This window comes from Beta vulgaris, chromosome 5, assembly GCF_026745355.1.
Source record: "Beta vulgaris subsp. vulgaris cultivar EL10 chromosome 5, EL10.2, whole genome shotgun sequence".
NCBI classification, from domain to species: Eukaryota; Viridiplantae; Streptophyta; class Magnoliopsida; order Caryophyllales; family Amaranthaceae; genus Beta; species Beta vulgaris.
In genome coordinates this window covers 13,991,148-13,998,976 of record NC_079206.1, presented here as the reverse complement: position 1 = coordinate 13,998,976, position 7,829 = coordinate 13,991,148, and the positions used below count along the sequence as shown (strand labels likewise).

Sequence of the window (7,829 nt, the reverse complement as noted above, 5' to 3'; positions counted from 1 at the left end):
CATGAAAACTGCAGGTGCATTAGATAACCCAAAAGGCATTACCGTAAACTCATAGTGGCCATATCTAGTCCTGAAAGCAGTCTTAGGTATATCATGATCAACAATCCTCAATTGATGGTAACCTGACCTTAATCTATTTTGGAGAACATCCCCGCACCCTGAAGTTGGTCGAACAAGTCATCAATCCTAGGCAATGGGTACTTGTTTTTCACAGTGACATTGTTCAACTCTCGATAGTCTATACACAACCTCAAACTACCATCCTTCTTTTTCACAAATAAGACAGGTGCTCCCCATGGTGACATGCTAGGTCTAATATACCCTTTGTCAAGTAGTTCCTCCAATGGTTTTTCAACTCGTTCATTTCTGCTGGAGCCATTCGATATGGGGCTTTCGAAATTGGTCCAGTCCCAGGTACTAGGTCAACGGTGAACTCTACATCTCTCCTTGGTGGCATACCAGGTATATCTTCAGGAAAAACATCCTGAACTCTCGGACTACTGGCACATCCTCAGGTCTAACGGATCATCCTCAATTCTTCTCACCGAACATAAATAGAGGCCATCCCTTGTCTACATAGTTCTTAAGTTGTAAGGCATTGATCACCTTAATTCCGGTTCTCGAGGTATTCTCCTATATGACACTCTTTTTCCCGAAAGGATCTCTCAGTTCCATTTTTGCGCATCGCAATCTATCTTAGCCATGTACTTTCCAAGCCAATCCATCCCCAAAATAATGTCTAGGTTTGATAAGTTAAACTCTATCAGGTCAGAAGGAAAGAAACTCTCTCCTATTTTCAGTGGCACTTTTAGAAATCTTTTAGAGCAATTAACAGTCTCACCAGACGGAATGACTATAGGCATAGAAATCGACTCAGACTCGATCAATGTTAAAGTCCTAACAGTTGAATGGGCAATAAATGACAATGATGCTCCAGAATCAAACAATACTTTAACAGGAGTGGAGTTGATAGAAAATGTACCCGAGACAACATCCCTTCGAGCCTCTTGTTCTCTAGTCGACATCATATACAGCTTCCCCTTGCCCTTATCTTGGGAATTGGTTGCATTGTTCCCATTAGATGTCTGATTATTGGTGTTGGTTACAGGCTTGGAGTAGTTAGAATTCCCATTGTAAGCACTTCCCCCATTTCCATTCCCTTTCCATTTCCATTTCGAGGTTTGTCCCCTAATTCCCATTCTTTTGGCCATTAGGGTTGATCAGTTTGTTCTTCGAGTAGCACTCATATGCCCTATGTCCCAATTTCCCGCATTCTCGACATTCCACCTTGTTACCCTCACAGTCTCTACCAGGATGGTTGTTAGGGCACTTTCTACACCTATACACACGCTCAGATCTGCGGTTATTGGTGTTGTTATTGCGGTTATTGTTGTTGGGATTAGCGTTGTTGTTATTGGGTCCCTTACCGAAATTCCTTTGAGGGTCTTGATGGTTTTGGTTCCCATTATGCTTCTTCTCAAACTTCTGGACCTCAGGTTTGGATTATCTTTCGTTTCTCACCCTGCTTACCCCTTCCTCTCTCTTCCTGATGGCATAAAGATGAGCAGCTTTGCCAAACACATGATCTAAAGAGGTGAATGTATCTCCCCCCAGTCTTCCTTGCAGGTCAAGGGTAAGTCCTAGTTCGAAACGTGAGGCTTTAGATTCCTCAGTAGGTGCTATTTCCGGGGCAAATCTCATCAGCTCGATGAATTTCCGGTAGTACTCCTCAACAGACAGAGTCCCTTGTTCCAACATCATAAATTCTTGGGCTTTCTGCTTCTTAAGGTATGGAGGGTAATATTTGTCCCTTAAGGCCTTTTTGAAAGTTTCCCACCCAAAACCAGGCTGACTCAGGAGGTTGCTCTTAGCTTGGGTCCACCAGAAATGAGCATCTCCCTGAAGGTAGTAGCTCGCTAAGGGCACAGTTTTCTCATCAGGGCAGGATAAGGTGAAGAAAAGTTTATCGAATTCCCCAACCCAGTTCTCTAATTCTTCAGGTCCCCCTTTCCCATTCAGTATTGGTGGGTTCCTACGGGCAACCTTTTCAGATAAATCCCCTTCACGATTGTGACCTTGGGCTAGGTTGGCAGTGATTTGCACCAAGTCACGTATCGATTGCTCGATATTCAGAGAGGTTTCAGGCGTGCCTCCTCCCGAACCATTCTACGCTGAAAATAACATAATAGCTATCTCAGTGACACACATCATCCTGTCCTTTCTTAACCAATACACATTGCACATATAGCAAGCAGTTGTCACGAACAAATATTAAGTCTTTATTGACTTGCAACACAAACATCTCACATGAGACGTCACAACCATAACAAGGAATATCATAAAGTATCCTTAAAGGTTTTCGAACATATCATTTATGTATATATATGTATTTAAGAGATAAAACGATCGTTTCAACAAGTAAATAGTTTTGTCGCAAAAATAAGGTTTTAGCTCAACACCATTTTTGAAACATCCTTGTACATCCTCTTTACCTATTCATATTTGAATATTGCAAGAATCGTTCGCAACTTCGATTGAACAATCAAACAGCACATTCGAGTTCAAGACACGAAACGAAATCACATTTGCAATCATTCCTATGACTTAATGCACATAACATAATATGTTCTATATGCTCCTATCCCATACTACCCATTTTGAAATCGTTTTTAAAACGTCTTTGAAATTCAGAGCCTTCGGCTCTGATACCAGTTTTGTAACACCCCCAAAATCCACGCGCGCCTACCACTGCTGCGTCGCGTCGACCTCGGGGCGTTACCGCGCGATGGAACGCAAGGCATAATAAGGTTAACGATAACTTAAAACATTAACTTGAAAACTAAAATGCAGCGGAATTAAAATATAAATACAACTCGGGAATCATCAATGACCCCTTTCATTCAAACCACAAACCATATATAAGTCTTAGAAAAAAACATAATACTTATTTCAAAATGCTTTAAATGTAAATACCCAAGCCTAGTCCCCGTATGCTCGAGATTATGCAGCAGCACCAGCACACCTAGTCTGCTCCCCATTGTAGCATCAATGGTTCATCGCAGTTCATCAAACACATAATAACACACAATCAGCTATGCTGAGTACGTAATGAACCATTGAATACATGTAAACATAAATGATGCACACATGAACAATCTTAACATGATGCTACACTATGTTACATCCTTTAACCTTTAATCTTAATCTTTAATTGGCATCGAACGGGCACCGTCATCTTACTAGAATCATACGGGCTACTGAATCCTTAACAGACACTAGGTCTGTTAGATGAAATGCAAATACGGTTTCGGCGTCTCACACCCATCACCTTAGTATGCATACCCCCAAGATCGAACGGAACCTTCCGCCTACTTGAGTGTCAAAAATATAAGGACACTACTGTCGTCACAGTAGGCCTGCGTAGGAGCGTAGGACAAGTCCCACACTCCCCCATTGTTCATCACTTGTAGGGAGTCCAGCTACAAGATATTGCCATAATTCATTTTAATATTAACCATTCATTTCATAACCAATATCGTATCTCTTGTAACACTCTTGTTACACTATGGATACATAGAATCAATTACCTGTTCTCTTCATTAAAATGCTCAAACGTATCTCTTGTAACAACCTTGTTACACTATGGATACATAGAATCATTTACCTGTCCTCTTATGCTCAAATCATATCTCTTGTAACAACCTTGTTACACTATGGATAGATTAAAAATGCTCTTTGAAATACTACGATAGAATTACGCATTCCATGCAACATATCAATTTCAATTACAAATGTCTAACCAGACAATCTCAATCAATCAAACATTCCCTATCATGCTTCTAGGTTCCAATAACATAGATTGCAACCTAATCATGATACTAATACTGGGATTAAACTGGTACGCGTACGTACCTTGTAACGGAGAATTTTCGCTGTCTTAATCGAACGTTCCGCTTATGAAATTGGGACCTAAACGTTAAATAAAAGCTTTAGTGCTACGTCGTTGATATTAACAACTACTACGTAATAAGACTATACGGTTTAATAATTCGAAGTAAACGATTAATAAACCCCTTGTTTAAGAATTTTCGTTACTTTTCTCTATAGAGTGTTTAACGTCTTTTAAGGAGTCAACTAGTGAACATACTCATATTAGTTAGTGTCATTAGTCCACTATCTTTACCAAACCAATTAAATTAAGTCCAACCATGTTTTATGTCCAAATCTTATGTCCAAAACTCTTAGGTCCAATCCAGTATATGTCCAAACTTATATTCGCATTATAGTCAGAATAGTAAAATGAACTCATTAACTTGAATTATTAATTAACTAATTATAATTTAACATAATTATGAAAACATAAATTAAATTAAACTTAATATAATATATTCAATATATAAAATGTTTTATACCGTTAAGCTCGCCGGAAATCAAATTCCGGCGACCGATTTCCGGCAACGGCGCAACAACTTCGTCGCACAGCTACGCTCGAACCAGATTCGTCGCACGGCCCCACGACCACGCGCGACCTCGTCGCACCCTCGCGTCTGTCGCCCGCGTCACGCTCGCGAGCCTCGCAGCGTCCCTCGCACTCACGGACTCCCTCGCTCGCTCACCACAAGCTTCGCGCACAACCTCACAAAACCGCTCGCGAGCCTCGTCCCTCCCCCCCCCGTCGCACAGCCCACTTCGCACAAAACCCGCGTCCTGCTCGTCGCACCTCCTCTCGCGCAGGACTTCGAACTACCTCGCTGGTTCGTCGCGCTCAACCAACCTCGTCCAGCCTCGTCACTCGCACACCTTGACGAGGATCCGCGAGGGGGACGAAGACACGGACGAACAACGAGAGCGAGAGGAGAGGAAGAACAGTGAGGGGGGAGAGGAGAGCAGCGAGAGAGGAGAGAGAAATTGAGAGAGGAGAAGAGGATGACGGCTGAGAGGAGAAAGGAAAATTTAGGGTTTCTAAAAATTTTCTCCTCTTCTTTTCCTTTTTATAGCCTTCTAAAAGTGGTAACTCTAGATCGGGTGAACTCGGTTTAACCTTTATAAATCCGAAATTACACAATCAACTCGTATTAATATTATTATATTCTTATTATTCTGTAAATAATACTAAATCCTTTTTATTAACTTCTTTATATTTTCTTAATTAATACGAATTAATTCTCAAAAATACGGAGTATTACATAGGGTTAGGGTTTAGTGTTAGGATTAGGGTTAAGATTAGGGATTAATTAGGGTTAAAGCAGAAAATTAGGGTTAATGACTAACGGCGGTTAACGCCGTTAGTCATTAAGGGCATTTAAGGGTACCCCGTGTATTAGTTTGAAACTTAGGGGTACCCTGTGAATTTTGAAAACTTGGAGGGTACCAGGTGAATTTTTTGAAAACTCGGGGGTACTTGGTGAAAAAACCGTTAATATAAAGTCACTCAACTTTATTTCTATTCCAATAAAAAATAGCCCACCAACTCCTATAACCTTTACTTTTTTAATGACATAATATTTGATAAATACACTATGACTATGTTTAGTTCACCTGAAATTTTCTGATCTGAACTTATCTGATCTGAGCTTATTTTTTCTGATCTGAACTAATTTGATCTGATTTACAAGATCTTATAATTTATAATATATATCATTACTATTATATTATTACTTTGTAATTCATTATTATGCAATACATTATAAGATCTTATTATAGTATTACTATTATTATCATTTTATTTCTATTACAATTTTACACAACTTCTATTATTAATAATAATTATTATTATCATTATTATAATAACAACAACCATAATTATAATCATAATAATAATAATTATTACTAAAAATAATTATATAACCCAAGTCATTCATTTATAAGAGCACTTATACAATGTTTCACACTTTCCCTTAAAAAAATATTTCACACTTGAGAAGTCGGCAGATTCAACTCTTTTTTTCATATAAAATAAAATAAGATATACAAACAACTATGACTCGCGCAAGAAAGAAATAAATAGAGTGCAACTTCAAATAGCTAGAGAGATTTGAAATTTGGTAGGAAGAGATATACCGAATCTAAATTTATAATTTGTATCTCGCACTTAGCTTATTTTGAAATGTTATTTGAACTTAGTAGTTTCGTTGTCATGAATTTGAGCTATCACATTTTATATATTTCTTATTTTTGCGCCAATCTTATGTTCTTAACACGTGGCTTTTATATTCTATTATTTAGTAACAACAAAATAACTTAAAATAATGATAACAACGACATTTATAATGATAACAACAAGATTAATAATAATTACCAATATTAATAATTAATAAGTACAACAACAACAATAATAATTCTTTTGAACAAATGTACTAGTAAATAATAATATTAATAGTAATAATGGGTTTTTAAATATAAGCATGATCTGATATGAACTGATCTGATCTGAACTGATTTTTTCTGATCTGATCTAATTAGATCTGAAATAAGCAAAAATAAGGTAAATTGAACATAGCCGGTAACTTATCACATTGAACTACGTATCTCAACTAGTGTTCAAATCTTTTTAAAACGAAAAAAGTGTTAATTTTTTTTTCGTTCATTATCCCCAATTCTCCCATCCATCATTTTACTCCCACTATTTATTTGATAGTACAATTTCCAATAAGAAACCCTATAGACATATAGGGTGCGTTCTGCTCAACTTAAAAAATTAAGTTTCAGGTCCAATAAGTTCAGATAAGTTCAAACAAGTTGCAATAAGATCTAATAAGGGCAATAAGTTCCAATAAGGTCTAATAAGGTCCAATAAGTTCCAGTCAGGTGCAATAAGTTCCAATCAGGTCTAATAAGGTCCAATAAGTTCCAATCAGGTCTAATAAGGTCCAATAAGGTCCAAATAGTTAATGTTTAATAAACATTTGTATTATTGTCCATTATTTTGTTATTCATAATTTCATATCACTATTAGCTGATTATGTTATTATTAGAATTTCAATTAAAGTACCGCAATGATTTTATAATATTATACTTGTATTAGTGTCTATTATTTTATTATTATTTGTATTATGTTTATTATTTTATTATTTATTTGTATTATGTCTATTATTTTATTATTCATATTATTATTAGCTGATTATGTTATTATTACATTTTTTTTTTATTAAAGTACCACAATGTATAGTATTATACTTGTATTATTATTTATTATTTGATTATTCATATTTCTATTAAATAATATTATAATCATGGTCAAATAATTAAGGTTAACAATAATAATAATATTTATAATTACAATATTTTGCAATTCGTCTTTTAATAACTAGAGATAACATGTTTTCATTACTAATAACAATGAAAGATATAAATGTTATCAATTGATTGCTTCATTATCATCACTGGAGTATCTTTCTTCATCGGAGTATCTTTCTTCATTTTCTACATCATCCTCTTCAATCAATACGTTTTCTTCACCAACATCCAACCATATTTCATCTGCAATTTTCGCCCGAGTGATCTCCATATTCTTTGTTCTTGTCTTGTCGGTCAAATTTAAATCAGCTTTTGGTTCCATGGTTTCAACTACTTGCGAAATTGAAATCCCTAAATCATGTAAACGAATAAAATTATGTAGCATGCATGTTGCCATGATGATAGCCAACTGGTAAGCATCATCCATCTTCGGCATCATTCTTAAAATCTCCCATCTATTTTTTAGTACATCAAAAATTCTTTCAACAGTCCCACGTAATGAAGAATGTCGATAATCAAAATGCTCTAACTTTTCCTTTGGTGGAGGACCATTTCTAAATTCAGGAGTATGAACTCTCAAACCTTTCTCTTGA

The 7,829-nt window shown here is 36.4% G+C and overlaps 1 long non-coding RNA gene across 1 annotated transcript; it reads right to left on the bottom strand.

Moving 5' to 3' along the window:
• Nucleotides 1-2,812: 2,812 nt before the first annotated feature.
• Nucleotides 2,813-4,622, bottom strand: LOC125497345 (uncharacterized). Its single transcript, XR_008969366.1, has 3 exons — nucleotides 4,413-4,622; nucleotides 3,913-3,969; nucleotides 2,813-3,027 (listed from the first exon to the last, which is right to left on the bottom strand). It is a non-coding gene; the product is annotated as an uncharacterized LOC125497345 (long non-coding RNA).
• Between the last annotated feature and the right edge of the window lie 3,207 nt (nucleotides 4,623-7,829).